Source organism: Phyllostomus discolor, chromosome 8 (genome assembly GCF_004126475.2).
Source record: "Phyllostomus discolor isolate MPI-MPIP mPhyDis1 chromosome 8, mPhyDis1.pri.v3, whole genome shotgun sequence".
NCBI lineage: Eukaryota > Metazoa > Chordata > Mammalia > Chiroptera > Phyllostomidae > Phyllostomus > Phyllostomus discolor.
The window spans coordinates 84,240,171-84,258,647 of NC_040910.2; the positions used below are offsets into that span (position 1 = coordinate 84,240,171).

The window sequence follows — 18,477 nt, forward strand, 5'->3', positions numbered from 1 at the left end:
AGCCTCTCCGAGTTTCAGATGCAAGAGAGAAGCTGTGACACTGAATGCCACACTGCCTCAGGTTTCTGTGGGCTCTTTGCAGCTCAGTGGCTTCTAAAGCCACCTTGCAAAATAAGGGAGGCTTGCAAAAATTCTCCTGCGTTTGAGATAGAAACAGGTTCAGAAAGGTTCAGTGACTTTTGCATGATCACACAGGACAGTCAGTAACCAAGTGGGCTAGGCAGTCAGAGTGACTGGTTATTAGTTAAGGGTGCCTTCCGTGCAAGTGACACAAACATGGGCACAGCCCGTGAGTTTCAACGGAGGGTATGTACTGGAGACAGGATGGGCTCCGGGACTAGCTGATTCAGTGGGCCAGTGACGTCACCGAGACCCAGGTGTTTTGACTGGAGCTCTCTCAGCCCCATGTTGCCTTCATTCTGAGACTAGCCACTGGTGTGGTTGCACGAGGGCTACTATTGGCAGTTGAGGCTACGTGCTTCCTTGTTTCCAGAGGAAAAAGAGAGAGAGAAAGGCCTCTCATCCACACGTGTTTGAAACTTTAAACAGGGACCTGGAGCTCTGTAAAAAGGAGACATTTGAGTGAAAATTGAAGGAGGTGGTATTTGATACCTCCCTCTCTCCTCCCTCCTCTCTCTCTACTCTCTTCCTTCCTTATTTCCTCCCTTCTCCCTCCCTCAGCTCTCTTTCTTTCTTCTTTCTCTTTTTCTTCCTTTCTTCTTCCTTCCTTCCTTCTTCCTTCTCCTTTCCTTCCTTCCTTCCTTCCTTCCTTCCTTCCTTCCTTTCTTTCTTCTTTCTTTCTTTCTTTCTTTTCTTTCCTTTCCTCCTTCCTTCCTTCCTTCCTTTCCTCCTTCTTTCTTCTTTCTTTCTTTCTTTTCTTTCTTTCTTTCTTTCTTTCTTTCTTTCTTTCTTTCTTTCTTTCTTTCTTTCTTTCTTTCTTTCTCCTACTGCCTAGTTCAGCATTTATTAAATTAGCATTTCAGTACAAAATAAATATTATTTAATGAAAACTTCATTCACTATTTCTGACTTCCAATGTGTGGCCATTAAAAGAAATGTTCAACATAAACCCCTCAAGGACAAAGAGAGAGTCTGGTGCACTTCAAATGCTCTGGTTGCCTAAGTTGAACCAAGTCATCTGAGACTTGGGAGCAGGAAAGGGTGTTGCCCCACCCTTTCATTTCACAGATGAGTTTTGAATGCCTGGCGGAAAGCCACACAGGGAGGTAGAAATGCTGTAAGTGATTAGCATGAAATCAAGTGCACATAGAGAAGTGTACCTCAGTAGACGGATTCAGATGACAAAGAATAGAGGGAACATTGTCGCTTCTTGGTTCCTGGCTTGTGTTAGAAATTTCTACATCTCATCATTTGTCATTAAATATTATACTCCAACTTTTTAAAATGTCTTCAGTGATACTGGTTTGATTTCATTGTCACTAGAGGTAACATTGAAATCATGGGGATTTCCAAATTGCTTTTATTCTCAAGGTTCATTCCTCTTCCTTGCTGAATAATATTCCATTGTACAGATATGCGACTTTTATTTATCCGTTCATCTGTTGATGGACATTGGGGTTGTTTCTACTTTTTGCTGTTACAACTAATGCTGCTATGAATATATCTATATCAGTTTTTGTCTGGACATATGTTTTCAGTTCTCTTGGAAAACTTCTCTTAGGAGTGGAAAATCTTGATCTATGGTAACAACTATGTTTGATCATTTAAGGATTGCTAGACTGTTTTCCAAAATGACCATGCCATTTTACATTCCTGCCAACAACATATCAGGGCTCCAGTTTCCCCGTGTCATCACTGGCACTTGTTATTACTATGTCATCTTTAAATAGGAATAGTTTTACTACTTCCGTTCCAATCTGGATGCCTTTATTTAATTTTCTTGCCTAATTGCTGTGGCTGGAACTCTCAGTACAATGTTGATTGAAGTGGTGAGAGTGAACACCCTTGTCTTGTTCCTGATTAGAAAGTAATCTTTAACCATTAAATATGATGTAAGCTATGGGTTTTTCATAGATGGACTTAATTATGTTGAAGAAGCTCCTTCTATTCCTAGTTTAAAGTTTTATTATGAAAAGGTTTTGAATTTTGTCAAATGCTTTTTCTGTGTCAGTTGAGATGATCGTGTTGTTTTTGTCCTTTATTCAATTAATTTGGTATATTACATTGGTTGATTTTTCTTATGTTAAACCAACTTTGCATTCCTGGGATAACGCCTACTTGGTCATGGGATATGGTCTTTTTGTTGTTGGATTTGGTTTGCTAGCATTTTGTTGAGGATTTTTGCATCTATATTCATACGGGATATTGGTCTGTAATTTTCTTGTGTTTCTTGTCTTTGTCTCATTTTGGTAACAGAGTAATACCGGTGTCACTGGGTATCAGGGTGATACTGACCACACAGAATGAGTTGGGAAGTAATCCCTTCTTTTCTATTTTTTGGAAGAGTTTGTGTAAGCTTAGTGTTAATTCTTTAAATGTTGATAACTTTCATCTGTGAAGCCATCTGGTCCCATGTTTTTTTTGGGGGGGGTGAGGTTTTATTATTTTTATTTTTTATTACTAATTTAATCTCTTTTCCTGTTACAAGTCTAGCTAAATATTCTATTTCTCAGATAATTTTTGAAAATAGGTAGGTTAAAAGTCAGTTTATCAAATAAAATAAAGAGCTGTTCTTTCCCCTGGAAATTACTGCTGTGACAGTGTTGAATTTCCAGTGTGGTTTTGAGGGGTAAAATCCATGGAATGCGACCCCTCCCTGCTCTTCTGGGCCTGCGCCTGCCTTGCACTTGGGGTTTCTGCAATAGAGACCCATCCCTTCAGCTGGTCTGAGGTCTGGCCTGTGGAGAGGCAGGGGAAGTCGAGGGGAAACCCACAGGTTGTACAGTCAGAATAACAAGTTTAAAGACCATTCAGGCATCTACCTGCCACATGACCTCAGTCAAGTTCTTCGGCCTCTCTAAGCCAATTTTCCCACCTGTAACAGAGGTAGTATGATAATGGGCCCTACCTCACAGGGTTGGGGGACAGGCTTGGATATGCACATGGGCTTTGCTAAGCCTCCTTTCTGTCCCCCTGTCCCCACTCCCTTCTTGCCCTCCCAAGTTTCCAGTGAAGAAGAAGGAGGAGACCGCACTCTCAGTGTAGGAGGAGGTAAGTGAGGAGGCTGGTTTCAGAACCTCCAGCAAACAAAGCCCCAGTGTTCCAAGGGGAGCGCCCCTGTGCCTCCTCCTTACTGGGGGCGGGGGTAGGAGGAGCGGGGTGGGGCTGAAGCATTTTCCCAGCCCCTGCTCAATCACTTCTCCCACCCATGGGACCTGCTCCCTGGAATGGAAGAAATGACCCATGGGAAAAGTGAGGGCATTTCAGGTGAATGGCTCAGCCCAACCGGACCTATGTTTTTTGAGAGTATTTGCATTACAAAGCTTCTTGCAAAACCTGGGAGGGCTTCCTATTAACCTTTAGGAGCCCTGTGCATATCCCAACCTCTAATCCCCACCCCCCCCCATACACACCCAGTGTGCCCCTCCTTTAGGTAATGGAAGGAGGGATGAGATGGGATGTTTATTCAGTAACTCCCTTCTCTCATTGCTTGAGGGGTGTCCTTGGAGGATTAAACCCCTGGCACTTCTGAGATGTGTCTGTAAAGAGCTGAACAAGCCCCAGGGGCATAAGAGACAGAAAAAAATGGGAGCCAGAGCTGGCTGAGCAAGGAAGCAGGCACTGGCCAGAATGACCCACTGGGCTGCAGGGAGCTTGGCAGCGAGGGAATATTGGGTGAGACATCCACAGTGCCCGAGTAAAGGTGCTTGTTCTTAGATAGCCCGCGGTTGAGGTGATGTGGAAACACCCAGCAGGTAGGCAGGAGACAGACCTGGAGTCCACCCAGCCTCATGGTGGGCAGGACTGGGTGTGAGCGTGGACAGGGGTCAAAGGAGGGAGACGAGTGGACAGCTCAGCAACCGAGCTGAGATGTACCCCATGTCTAGGGTGCAGGGATGGAGGCCCAGTCAGTCAGCAGGGCAGAGGCCCAGCTGCAACAGAGAACAGAACTGCAGAGACAGGGAATGGAGAAAGCCCGCACAAGCTGGCAGAGGACGTGGGGACTGAGCGGACTCGGCAAAGCCAGGAGGATGGAAGCGGGAAGATGGCGGCAGGTGTGCTTGGCCGTGGGCGCAGTGCTCTGGCCAGTTGTCGCACCTGTGAGACGGCAGTGATCTTACATCCCATCTTTTAGGGTACTGTGTGCTTGAAGGCCTGGCACAGAGCCCAACAATTAGTAAGTGCTCAATGAATTTTTTTGTCAGTTATAATAGAAAATTGAGCATGTTTAGGAAGAAAACAAGAATCTTGTTATGCGGAGAAGGTGGAGATCTGGGCTCTGAGGAGCCCTCACCCGATCATACGTGTGACCTCTCACGCTTGGGATGTGCCAGAAATCTGACGGCCTGACATTTTCTGTAACTTCCTGGTGGTTCTGGAGCATTCATTTTCATTAAATGATGGCATTATTTTTGCTGACATCGGTCTGGGTTTGCCTGTCTCTTAGTTATCTTATTTTATTAAAAAATATTTTTTAATCCTCACCTAAGGACATCTTTTTTCATTGCTTAAGAGAGAGACAAAGGGAGAGAGGAAAAGAGAGGAAGAAATGTTGATGTGAGAGAGAAGCATCGATTGTTGTGTCTCATATGTGCCCGGACCCGGTACTGCACACTCCTGGACTGGAGACCAAGCCCGCAACCTAGGCATGTACCTAGGAATCGAATCTGCAACCTTTCAGTTCCCGGATAAGACTCCAATCAACTGAGCCACCTGGCCCGGGCTGTCTCTTAGTTATCTTAGTTTCTGCACCAAGCACAGGAAACCTAGCCACCTGGGTTTAATAATTAGAGCCCGTAGATATTCCTTCTTGCTTCTGGAACACGCCCTTCCCTCTGCAAACTTCTCTTTGATATTTTTGGACATCAGCACCAAGCTCATCTGCGTGTTTCCACCAGTCAATGTGCATATCCTGTGATCTGAGAGATTCACGCCCCGCGAGGCATCGGGTCGGTCTTGGACTTCCTTGCCCTTCCTCCATGTCAGACTGTTTCTGCATGTTATCCAGCACTTCCCTCTCACTGGCAATGCCTCTTTCCCTGATTTCAGTTACCCGTGGTCAACCATGGTCTGCAAATATTAAATGGAAAATTCCAGAAATAAACAACGCATCACTTTTCAGGTGCTGGCCATTCTAAGTTCTGTGATAAAATCTCGCTCCATCCCGCTCTGTCCCTCTGAGGATGTGAATCATCCCTTTTGCCTGCTGTCTCCACACTGCAGGTGCTCTCTGCTCCCCAGTCACCCAGCCATGTCCAGGTGACCAGAGCGACTGTCCCGGGCTCCCAGTGCTCACGGTCAAGTCGCCCTTGTTTCACTCAGTGCTGGCCCCAAAGCCCTTCACGTGACTTTTATTGCAGTGTGTTGTTGTAATGGTTTATTTTTATTGTTAGTTGTTGTTGGTCATCACTTACAGTGCCTAATTTATAAATTAACTTTAGCATAGGTGTGTATGGACAGGAGAAAACATGGTATATGTAGGATTCTGTACTGTCTGTGGTTTCAGGTGTCCACTGGGGGTCTTGGATGTATCCCTGTGGATAAGGGGGCACTAATTTATCTCCCTAGAACTTATAGATCTGGGAAAGTTCTCCAAAGTACATTGCTAACAGGAAGAATGTTGCAGAACGAGACATTCGTTTAAAGCAAACATTCTGCCCAAGAGGTTTTGATTTGATTACCAGTAGGAATATGTATGTACTTACGCTCACTTGAGAAGTTAAAATGTACGAAAATGTGCTTCAGAAGACGCAGACTCTGGTGCTCAGGGGCAGCCTGAGACTGCATTTTGAAACAAGCCCCCGCTGCTGCAGAGGCCGTAGCTCTGTCCAGTGGGACTTCCTGCAGTGACGGGATGTCCTGTGTTGGCGCTGCCCGAGCACCAGCCACTAGACCCCCATTGCTACTGAGCACTGAAAATGGGGCTAGTGCAACTGGAGAACTGAATTTTCAAGTTTACATGCTTTTAATTCCATTGAAATAGCCACACACGGGCTCCTGGCCACTGTAAGAGACAGTGCGGTTCTCAGCAGTCAACTTTTCAGGGGCTGGGACTGAGTCTTATTTATCTGTGTGTCCTCGTCAGGATAACAACAACAATACTTACAATAATAACAACAATTCCTTATGTTACATGTATATTGTGATTTAGGGACTCTCTTCATGGCCAGTATGTTAGTGAGGCCTCCTGGTGCAGACAGTGTTTGCTGAGAGCTTGCTCTGTGCCAGGCACTGCCCTACCTGTGTCCCAGGTATTAACTCGCTTGTGCCCTATGGATCCCCCATTCCACGCATGAAGACACTGAGACCCAGACATGTCAGTTCCCTGCCTAAGTCACTCCACTGGAAAATAACAGAGCCAGGCTTCGGGCCCAGGATCTAGTCTGGCTCACATTTAACCTGATGCTTTCATGCCTCAGAATATACCTACCGTTACCTAGGTTTTCCCATTTAAACCTAGCTGGGCTTGTCTGACTCCCAGACTAGAAGTCTTGTCATCCTGGAAGACATTTAGGGGCCTGATGCCTCCCACCTTATGCACAAAGACCACTCTAGACCTAACGAAGCTGACAGTGAGGCCGGAATCCCAGCCTTATCTACGAAGGAGGGGTGCAAGGGAGGACAGCTGTTGCATGTCGACCCTAACCATTCCTACAGCTGCTCTGCATTTGTTGTGCTTAGGGAGACAGAACTACATCTCCCAGGAAGCAGTTCGGCCTCTCACCACCCTTCCTGGGCTCCGCCTCAGGACCGGCTGATATATAAGAGCCGAATGGCCAGGCCCCGCGCAGAGCGCGGAGGCGGCGTGGACGCGCAGTTCACAGGTAGAGCCGGCAGGACTCGGCCACCACAGCTGGCAGACGCTGCTCTACTGCACTCCGGCATCCCTACAGGCTTCCTGTGCCTCCGGGGCGCCCACCCTATGCTCCCTGCGTCCCTAGACCTGCTAACCCGAGGAGGAGAGCAGATTTACCCTGGGCTCTTTCCTGCGCTTGGCAGAGGGGTTCCGGCGGGAATCGGGGCTCCTGCTATCTTTGCTCAGCCGAGGGAGGCTAGAAGCTGCGTCCGGGATGGTGGCTCTCCCAGAGCGAGGAGGCGGGATACCCTCGCCGAGGTCCGCGGAGCGCCATACACCCGCGCAAATTGTGCGCTTGTCCCGTGCGGGCCCGGGAAGGCGGCCTTTGGGAAACCCAGCCGGTGAGCTCCCCACGATCTCCGTGGGTCCTGAGCGCACAGGCGGACTGCCAGCTCTTGGACCCTGGATGGAAAGTGGTAATGAGGTGGGGCTGCTCCGGACCCCTAATGTGGATTACTTGGTGCGTATCAGCCGGGCTCGGAAGACTCGCGATCTCTCCACCCGTGGATTGATTCATTCTACCTAGCAGTCGGGTCGCCTACCTGGAGGTAAGTTTTCCTGCAATTCGGCGGAGCGGCTTGTTTGACTCCCTGCCCCCAACACCCCGCGTCGTTTTCTGAAGGTCTCAAGGTTCTGTGTTGAAATTTTTTTCTTGTAATTGACATCTCGGAGGACATTTTAGCCATCCCTCTGTCTCCAGACTGAGCCGCTCGCCCGGGTCACGGCGGTCAGCGCCCTTGCCGGGTGTTCTCGGTCTGCGCCCCGCGGCGCCCAGCTACGCCCTGCGGCTTGGCGGCCTCGCGGGACCGAGCCCAGTCTGGAGAAATGCTCTGCGTCTGCGGCGCACTGCGCAGCCCTTGAACTTACCTTTTCGCCTGGTTGCCCTCCGGGGCCCGTTACTTAGAGAGCGGAGCTGCCTCGGTAAGCTCCTGGCATCGGGCCCCTGGAGACTCAGAATGGGACTGGGGCGCAGTGCTTGGAGAAGGCAACGGGTCCGAGCCCCTCTCCCTGTTGGGCATGGAAGACAGATGTGTTTCTGGGTGTCCCTGGTAGGCTTTACTGCAAGGATTGGGTCACCCGTCGCGCAGACACTGGGATGGCGTGGACAGGTCTCTGAATAGGTGGAAGGTGGCAGGAATTCTGTCCACTGCGTCCCCTGGGCCCTCCTCCCCTCGCCACCCTCTGGCCAACAGCTCCTGTACCCATGGACCCTGCTTTCCTCGTCCTTTGGTGTTCGCGCTGTTTTGGGCAGCATGATGACTGTCACGGAGTAGGCGCGGAATAGATAGATGTTCCTTGAATAAATGACTGAGCCAGTACGCCGTGATGTGCAGATAAACCAGGGTCCTCCTTTTCCTTCTCCCTCTCTGGCGCTTGTCCTCACCCCCTGCAGGTGGTTTCCTGGAGATTCATTCCCAGATGTGGGATTCTCTCCCCTTCCCCTAACCCTGCCGGCAGCCCGCCTGCCGGGATCCATTTCCCCGCCCAGAGCCCCTCCTGCACAGAAAACTTCTGGGAGCTGTCAGGGGGTCTCCGTGATGTTTGCTCAGGGTGCTACTGCCCAGTGAGCACCTGCTTGGGGAGAAGGAGGGCCAGGCACCGCAGGAATGAAGAAGGTGATATGTGTTGGTACTGTTCCTTCCCCCAGGAGCTGCGCGTCTGCCACACCGGGTCCCTAGAAGTGCCCAGCAGATGCAGCGCCTGTCCTTGTGGCAGTCCCCACCATCCCATGCCCCCCACCCCCGCAGACCCTGGGGGTGGCTGTTGAAACTGTCCTGCTGATGACCCGCTGCTCCGCTTGTGCACTGTTTGACTTTGAAAGTAATTCGCGCTCTTTCTCTCTTTCATAGAATACTACAAAAAAGTGCAAAAGGCAGGAAAACCCACCCAGTTCCCACAGTAATGCTGTCAGGTGGACATACTTCTTCTCTACTGAGGCCCTGCAATACATACAGTGTTGCTTCCTGCTTTCCCCCCATGAATTCATTTGGACGGTTCCCCATGTGATGACTGTATTCCGCCCCAGGCATTGAATCATACTGTGCTTGACAATTCCCCATTGTTGGACACTAAGGTGTTTCCAAATTTTTACCCTTCGTGCATTGGTGAGCATCTTTTGTACCTAAGGATTTGTCCACATGTCGGATCATTTCCTTTGGAAAACGTCTAGAAATCACTGTCTTTGCTTTAAGTCACAGTCACGTCCAAAGTCAAAGGAATGTCACCCCTGGTGGACATTTCCCAGGTGGACTGCCCTGAGGGGAGCACCACTTACCCATCAGGTAACCCATGTCTTTGAGCCAGAATACTGTGGCTTTTTTGTTTTGTTTTTTTGTTTTTTTCCTGCGTCAAAGAGCCGATCAGCATTGGGATGAGACTGGTAAAATATTCCTTTGGGACCACGATGTAAATTATGTTGGTGACACTACAGGTTAAAATAGAGCAGGCAGCTGGATGAAAAATATTGTCACTTTATAAAAAATTAACTTTTGACTTTGATATAAATCTAATTTGACAGGAAAGTTGCATGAATGGGCATGGATTTCCCCCACACCCTGCACCCGGCTTCCTTAAATGTTAACATCCTGCATACCCACAGCCCTGCACCCAGCCCCGGAGGGTCAACACCGACCGTGAATCAGTCTCCAGGCCTTACTCCATGTTCTCCTAGGGTCCCGCCAATGTTCACATTTTGTGATTTGGGATCCTGAGTCGCAGAAAATGCTGTTTTGTAAAAAGGGGAGAGTTGGGAGGGTTCAGCAGACCGTCTTTTTTTTTTAAACCTTGTTATTGAGCATGACTGACAGAGAAAGCTGCACATACTTAAATGCACACAACTTGAGTTTGATGGTAGGTGCACCCCGAGAAACCCTGCAATCTGTGCCATGAACATACTCATCACCTCCAAAAGTGTCCTCCTGCCCGCTTTATTATTATTTGTGTGTGTGTGATAAGAACACTTAATAAGACATCTGCCCCCTTAGTAAATGTCTAAGTATATAGTACAGTCTTGTTGACTGCAGGTGCTGAGCTGCGCAGGAGAGTCTAGGATTTATTCTGGGGAGGGTTTGCAGCGGAGAAGTCCCCCCCCTTCCCCTTCCCCGGGAAAACTCACCCCTCCTCCCTATTATGGCCAGCAGAGCAGATGAGACCCTCCGGCGCCCAGAGGGCAGAGGGGCGGGGCCCTGACATGAGGGGGACAAGCTTCTCTGTGTGCACCCCTCCTTCCTTCTCACCAAACCTCCGCTGGGAACGAGTCGTTTAGTAAAAACTGGGCTGCACCCGATCTGTCCTGACACGTCTTCTGTGGGGTGGGGGGTGGATGACATCTGGTGTGCGTGAGAGCAGTGAGCCGCCAAGCCCCGAGTCCGCCGTTGACAAGCCTGCGTGCCGGGCCTGTGCGGGTGAGTCACGCTGCCGAGCAGCAGGTGTGTCGGGAGCTCGGCGTGCAGACCCGGCCAAGAGCATTTCCTGGTTATCTGGGCAGATTTAAAGGAACACGGGTGTCTGCTCTCACCTCAGAATGCATTTAGGCTATTACCCAGCAGGCTTGGGCCAGGAAGGGATCCCCCTTCTCTTTTGGGGACTTATTTCACCAGAGAGGGGTGAGGACAGCCAGCCTAGGGGGCTCTGGGAAGTTACTTATGGGGATGGAGTCTGGCCTGGCCTGGTGTCTTTGCATGCGAGCTTGTGAGAAATCGGGGAACCCAGGAAAGAGCCCCTTTCCTGCCCGCCCTCCCCCCCCCCAACGCCCCGCTCCACACCAGGGACCTCATTAGTCCAACCTTCCTCACAACGCACCCGTGGATGGGGGCTGTCTGCCGCTGTTATCTGTCTGCGCCAGCTCCGATGGTCCCCTGCGCAGTGCAGGTGTTGTTTGTTTGGGATAAGGAAGTTCTGAGGTTACTGAAATCTCAACGAAACGGACTTTTGCTGTCCTTTTTGCTGTCCGCATAGACTTTTCTCTGTTACTGTTGGGGTCTGGTCACTTAGGCCTGATCTTTTTCTTCCTCTTTGAGACACTCCCGTTCTTCCTGTTGTAGCTGTAAACTGAAGCACAGTCCCCCTCTCCCTCGGACCCTGTCCCCCGTCCCTGCCCCCGCACTGGCACAGACGGTCTCTGTCACCAGCCGGCTCCGGTGAGGATCATAACAGGAAGCCTCGGTGGGAGAGGGGCTGGGATGTTGTGACTGAAGCGTTCCGGAGCAGCCCTCTATCTGCGCCTGCCTGTCCCTCTCCCGGGCGCGTCCTCTCAGGAGCGGCTGCTCTGCCCAGACCGCAGGAGCCCGTTCAAGTGTTCCACCCGATCCCCTGGCCTTCGGGCTGTCGTTCGCCTGAGAATGAGCTGGTTGGAGAACTTGGTAAAAATTGGGATTCTTAGCAGCCATCCCCACCCGCCACCCCCCTAATTTTTGAGGTTCTGTTTTGTTGTGTGTCGGGGCGGGGAGTGCTCAGAGATCTACATTTTGAACAAACCACCAAGGCCACTCCAGTGCAGATGGACACTTTAAGAAAGGAGGAATTGACTGGGTTCTTGGCCAGCTAAAGCCCAAATTGAATCTTTTCCTGCTGAAGCTTGCCCAGCTATGAAGCTCTTTTCTCCTCTTTCAGGAAGCCTTCCTGGCTTGCCTCCACCTGGTCTGTGTCCCCACATGCACTTATTTGGTTTGTTGGTGAAGGTTTTGATGTAGAAGTCTTGAAATCAGGTGCCCTTTGTACTTGGTTAAGACAGAAATGGCTGCATTTCTGGGCTTGAGGAATAAATTATATCCGCAATCTCTCCCCTTGGGGATGGGGGTTGTGAGTTCCCCAGGAGCTTAGAAAGTGCCCCTTAATAGATAACTTCCTGTATGTATTTTCGTGTGCCCACAGAGACCACTACTGCTGCTGGCTCACGCTGGTCATTGTAGGCCACGTCCTCTGTCACCACGGGGCTGGTCTGGGGCCTCCACACCAGGTTCGCACCCCCCCCCCCCCCTTCATATGGCAGATGCACCCAGCTCACCATACATGAGGGCGAGAACAGTCCTGGATGAATTTCCTCCCTTGAACTGTGCCCTTGGCTAAGGACGCTCTGTCCCAGAGCGCCTGGGTTCCCTTGCTTTACAGACTAGCTTTGTGCCCAGAAAAATGTCTGTACCAAAGCGGTCTTGGTCCCGTGCTACTGGGAAGGCCTGGAGGAAGCGTGCAACCCAGAGGAATGCTGAAGCGGCGAGTTTCTGTCAGAGGATTCTTTTCGTGATGTGAATCATCCCGTCCTCCCGTAGCTGGTCTGTTGGTACAGGTTCTCACACAGACGCCTGAAACCAGGTGCCTTTTGTCCTCGGCTAAGACGGAAGTGGCTGCATTTGGGCGAATGATAAAGGGACAGCGGTTCTGGGTCTCCAGGAAGAAATCAGACCTTTGGTCTCTCCCCTTGGGTCTGTGAGGCTGGTGAAGGTTTGGAAATGCCCCAATAGGGCCTGATTTTAATGGTTTCAGACCCCAGTCCTTTGCCTGAAACATGGGCTCTTGACCTCATATGACTGTAGCGCTTTCCTTCCCTCCCCTTGCTTTTCCCTGGACCTCGAAGAGCATCCCTGCCTGCCCAGCAGTGCCGTCAGGCAGTCGGTGGGGGGTCTCAGCCCACCTTCTGAGCCATCAATGACATGGTCCCTCTCTCTTGCTATAGGCACCTTCCCAATCATTTGCCTTAGACTTCCTCTCTTGCTAATTCCACAAATACTGAGTGCCTGTTGGGTGCTTCTTCAGATGCTGGTGCCACCGCTTCGGTTCTCTGGTGCATGGGCTCTGGTGGTCTGTGGGCCAGGTGGAAGCAGGCCTGACTTAGCAGTCTTTGCGGAGAGGGGTTCCGCTGAGCGAGGGGCATGAAAGGAAGGTGTCCGAGATGCTGGCCTTGGGGCCACGTTCTTCAGTGTGCGGGTGAAGCCCCCAAGAGCTCTGAGTGACAGTCTTCAGTCCTGCATTTGTACCTTCTTCACTTAATTCGTTTTTTAAATCTTAACCGTTTTTATCGTGGTGACGTGTACATCAAATGAAGCTCACCACCTTAACCACTCGTAAGTGTGCAGTGAACGGCATGATGCCCTTGCTCGTCGTGGGGCGGCCGTCACCACCATCTGCCCCCAGAACTTTCTCATCATCCCAGACAGACTGTGGTCCCATTTCACGTCAGTTCCCCGTTCTCCTCTCTCAGCCCCCGGCCACCTCCATTCTCTTACCCACCTCAACAAATTCGTCTGCAGTAGAAGTTGCATCTAAGTGGGGTCATGCAGTTTTGTTCTTTGCCTCGGACTGATGTCACTCAGCACAGTGTCTTATCCGCGCTGCAGCCCATGTTGGAACTGCCTCCCGTCCCAAGGCTGAGTGATACCACACTGTGTGCACGGTTACTCTTGTTCATCTGTTCATCCACCGAGGGGCACTCGGGCTGCTTCTCCCTTTTGCCTCCTGCGGACAGTGCTGCTGTGAACATGGCTGTGTAGTCGTCCGTCTGAGGGCCAGCCTTTGGTTCTTCCGGAGTGGAATTGCTGGGTCTCATGATAATTGTACGCCTAGCTTTTTAAGGAACTGCCATACTGGTTCCCGCAGCAGCTGTCCCATTTCACATTCCCAGCAGCAGTGCACAAGGGTTCTGATGTCCCCACATCCTTGCTGATGCTGTTTTTTTGATCATTGCTATCCTAGTGGGTATGAAGTGGCACCTAAATAATTTTGAAGGCAGATTGACCTGGACAGTTAGATTTTTTTCTGTGTACATTCCAGGGGCCTGTGGGGTCTCCTTTTATCGGTGAGAAAGAGTCTTCTCAGAGCTTAGTGCCCGGGGACATAGGAGCAGCAGAGGCTGCACGAGGGAACTCAGCTCCCAGTATGCTGCATTGTGCTTTGTGCTTTAATAGGTTCACTGTTCTAGCATGTTCTGTAGGTCCCAATTATTTGCACCGGAGTTTTTCAAGTGCTTCTGTGCCCACATCCCATCTATCACCCTCAACCTGGTAAAATAGGTGTCACCCCCATTGTCTGGAAGAGGACATTAAGGCCCAGATGAGTGAAGGGACACAGGTAGATGCCGATCCCCTAACTCCTAATGTAGTACACTCTGGAGAGTGAACAGTTTGTGAGCGCTGGTGTAGGGAGGGCTGGGAAGATGGAGATTGAACCACCATTTGAGAGCACTCTAGGGGGCATCCTCTCTGCCTGCTTGTTCTGCGTGGTCAGCTTCCGTACATGAAGTTTGCTGAGTGGGGCTTGTTTGGAACAGAATTCAAAAAACTATTTTTCTATAGAACCCTTTTCTGTATAGATGACTGGCTTAAGGAGTGCCTTTCTGAGCTCAGTGGTGAGGTGTCAGAGCCCGGTTTGGTGGCTGGGTGAAGACGGTCACCTCCCTTTGAGAGCTTTCTTCCCGGAGCTGTGTGTGGGGCCCGGAAGCCCAGTCTGCTCTGGGCATCATCGGACGTCCCGAGTGTGTTTCTGGCCTCAGGGTGGGGTGAGGCGTTGGCAGGAAGTGGGGCTGTCGGCCCCGGGGGCCAGTCCTGCCTGCCCCTCAACTCTGCACCTGGGTGCCTCTCAGGGCCTCTGCGCCCGCCCCCACGTGGGAGAGGGAAGTGACCTTGTGCCCCTGGAGCCATCAGATGTGCCTTTTTTTTTAATTTTATTTTTTTCATCGTGGTATTATTTTTTATTTTTAAAATGAAGCAGCAAGAGACACACCTGAGGCTGGGGTGACAGACCGGACACCCCAAGCCCGGTGGCTGCTTCTCCCTGGGAGGGGCAGGGAAGAGAGGGAGCCTGCCGTGACCTTCCCCGTGACCTGTGCCCATGACTTCGCACCAGACTTGTCTAGTGGCCCCAGGGTCACGCTGACAGAAGTTTCTGTGAGTCTAAGGGAATCTGTGGCCACTGGCAAGCCGGTTGGGAAATTTAGATGTTTGGGTTTTAATTAAATTTCTTAAGTGGAAACTAGGAATGTGGTTGACCAGAGAGCCGAGATGGGCCTGGGTTCTCATTCCACCCTGACCACCGGGCTTTTCCGCCTTTCCTGGAATCACCTTCCTCCTGCCTCTCCGCCGCCGCCGCCCTCAGTTTGCCCCATTCACCTCCCTTCCTGCCTCGCACTGCATTCGAACCTGGCTCCCCCCACCTCCGAAACCCTCTCTCTCCGCCTGAGTCATCCCGGGCCTGTGTCTGTGGGGCACCAAGGTGGGGAGGGAGGCTCTTTGTGTGGTGGCGTTCCCGGCTCACTGGTCAGACTGGCCATTCGACGTCCCCTGTCCCTTAGACTACACTCCAGCCTGTTCCCTCTACCTCCTGGTGTTGGGGTTCACGAAATACGAGGTGCCCAGGAGTGCCAGCTGCCAGGGCAGTGGTGTTTTATTGGGAAGTAGAGACGAGCCGAGCTTTCGCTGGCGTGGGCAGGGGGTTCTGGAGTCCCTGTTTCCCTTAATCCCTATGGCACCTGGATGTGGTCATTCTTATTTCTGACGTCTGAGCCTTAGGGACTTTAAGGCATAGTCTTGACGCCCCAAAGCTTGAAAGGGTGGCACCATGTGTTAAACTCAGGTCTTGGCTGTGCCTGACACTGGGGCCTTGTCCCAGCCTCGTCACCAGTGTCTGTGCGTCTGTGCGCAAGTGGCTGGGGCTCTCTGGGCTCAATGTGTCATCCATGAAAGAAGGTATTTTTAGGTTGGTGGTGTTTACAGAGATACCACCTCTATCTGGCGTAAATGACTGGGGTTTTGGTTGTTCACATAAGTGAAGTCGAGGGGTTGTGCTTTGGGTGATCTGGCGGCTCTGTCTTTCTCCAGCTTTTTCCATCTTAGGGTGACTTCCCTGGTAGGAGCGGAAAGAGCAGAAGCATTTACAGGTCTCCTGCTTTGGGAGACCCAGAGCAGGAGAATGGCCTTGTGTCAGCGTTCCTGGGGGCTGGCCCTGGACCCAGCCCTGTGTCCAGCACATGGACACATGGATGGCTGTCCTGTGGCACATGCCTTATTCCTGGGTCTGTGGGGCCAGGCTCCCTCCCTAGAACCAGTGGGATTCTGCAAAGGGAAATTGAGGCCCTGAGGACGCTGGGCTGGGGGAAGGGAAATAACACTAAATGTTGCCTACTTGCCTACGAGTGAATTGGCCTGCAGGGCGCTATGCTGCGTGGTGGGGGCAGGGAGTCCGTCCTCTTTACCTTCGTATACCTAGTCCCTACCTAGGAGGGTGCAGGGGCATGGTAACCCTCAGTGAAGTTGGTAAGTGAATGAACCTCAAAGTGCTTTCCTGCTCTGAGTCCCTGACCCCGACAGTCCACTTTCTCTCCCCCGGGGAGCTGGGAATTTGGCCCTTGCACCTCTAAGTCCAGCCTTGCAGTAGGTGGCCCGTGTCTGGATTTCCATTTTCCTGTGCCAAAGAGCTGATTACTGGAATGGCAATTTGATGCCTGGGGTGGCGCCTCTCACCTGAGATTTCTTCGAAGCGAAGGGAACACCTTCCCTAATTCTGCGCTTTTCCAGACCGGTGGTGTTGCTCCTGGTCGGCCTGCGGAGGCAAACTGTGGTCCACTCCTGGTGGGAGTCGGTGATGTGGGGGCGGGGTGGGGGGCGGCACTAATGCGTGTGTGCAGACTCCTGGCCGGGCTCTGTGTTTGGCAGCCCAGCCGGGAGGCTGAGCACAAGTGCGTTTCTGTGGACGGCTCCATCGTGTTCGCACATTCATGTGCCACCGGTGCTCCGATTCCTGGGGCTCCCTGTTAGACAGACGGCCTTGATCTCCAGGCTGTTGCGCTCAAGGTGGGAACCCTAGTGTGCCTACTTCGTCCGCACGTTGCACAGGTAGGTTGTTGGAGGAGCAGCGTGTCATGCTTCTGGGTCAGTTGTGCGAGCTCTTCGAGGAGGCCATGCTGCCTGGCAGGTGTCACCAGCCGTCCTCGATTGGCATTGTGTGGGGGAAGCCCACTCTCCCGGTGATGGGTTATTTCTACTCTGAAGCTTGAGTCTGAATGGCCTTTTTAGGGCGGGTGTTGAAGTGGGAGGGGAGGGGCGAGTATCTTGTATTAAACAGGGATGTCCTAGGAAGCATGCTAGCTCTGTATTTTATATCGCTCCGTTTCATAGAGGAGCCAGCTGAGTCTCCCAGGGCTTACGTTTCCTGTCCAAAGTCACCGTCACACTGCTGGTCAGTGGCAGAGACCGAACTTGCCCTGCCTCCCAGTCGGCACATGACTGCATCCACCTAGCTTCTAGCTGCAAGCTCAGATCCCTGCTCCTTGGCATGTGCTGGAAGTCACAAGTCAAATGCATTTGATAAGGTTCCTATAGCTATGATTCCTCCTTCAGGCCTTCCTCCCCGGTAACCTGCTGGCAAGTTTAAAACAGTCTCCTCCCCGGCCTCCTGATGGGGGCGAGGCCTGCATCCCTGTAGGAGTGGAGCTACGTGGAAAGTGACTCTGTTGTCCTTCACGGGTGACACGGTGAGGTCAACGTTACAGTAACTAATACGCAAGTCAGCGGAATAGTTCATCTGCTGGAGTCGTCCCTGGTGAGGAGCTCTTGTGAGCTGCTTCCCAGGTGCCAGGCCACCCTCGCACCCCTCTTCCCAGATCTGAAAGCTGGTTCTGAGCGCCGTAAGCAATGGCCCACCCTCCCCCACGGACAAGCATGGCGTCGGGTCCAACATGGGTCTAGGTGTCGTTAAGATCAGCACGTTTCCCCACAGTGTCGTCCTGCCTCTCACTCGAGAGATGCACGTGCCCCACACAGGCACCGGCACGGTTGGTCCCCTCCTTGAAACCCCCCGAAGGGTGTGGAGGGCCAGAGCATACCAAGCTGAGCTCCGTCCACATTTTCACCATGATCGTTGGCATTTTTAGCGACGGTTCTGGGAGGTCCTAGCATCCTCGCTGAAGAAGGCCTGTGAGGCTGGGGTGCACAGGTGTCAGCGGCACAGGAAAGTGGACGGGCCACTCTGGAGGCATTTTATGTCAGTGTTGTGGCGAAGGGTCCTGGCTCTCAGTTCCCGGGACGGTGCTGCGTGCTTTGTGCTCCTTGAGCTCCAAGCTTAGGTGAGCTTCCGGAGCAGACCTGTGGCTCAGCCGGCCCCTCTGATGTTACACTTGGAAACCGGAGAGAGCTGTCTGAAGCTGTACCAACCTCACCCCCAAAGGGGACAAGGGCCAGGTGAGAAGCCCTTGCCCCATCTGAGCTGCACTCCTGTCAGTTAGCCGCGTGGACTCTGTCCTTTTCACAAAGAACCTTGAAATTGACATGGTCAGGAGGGTGGACACCGGAGCCTGTGTGGCCTTGCAGTTGGGGGAGGGGAGGGGAGTCGGACTGTGTCTCATTCATTGGATTGAACCTTGGATTCCTTCTCCCTCTTACTTTCTCTCCCCTTCTTGGCTTAAACTGTGTCCAACTTAAAGCAATGGACCAGCTTCCTGGCTTTGTCTCTGGGCTGTGTCGCATCTCTGCTCAGATGTGACTGGACTTAATTGGGAAAGAAAATTTCCATGTTCT

At 51.7% G+C, this 18,477-nt stretch overlaps 1 long non-coding RNA gene across 1 annotated transcript in view; it reads left to right on the forward strand.

Moving 5' to 3' along the window:
- The first annotated feature begins 6,900 nt into the window (after nucleotides 1–6,900).
- The window catches only part of LOC118502149, a 138,465-nt gene continuing 126,888 nt past the window's right edge, over nucleotides 6,901–18,477 (forward strand). The window contains exon 1 of the long non-coding RNA XR_004904836.1: nucleotides 6,901–7,524. This is a non-coding gene — a long non-coding RNA (uncharacterized LOC118502149). The remainder of the gene's footprint in view (nucleotides 7,525–18,477) is intronic.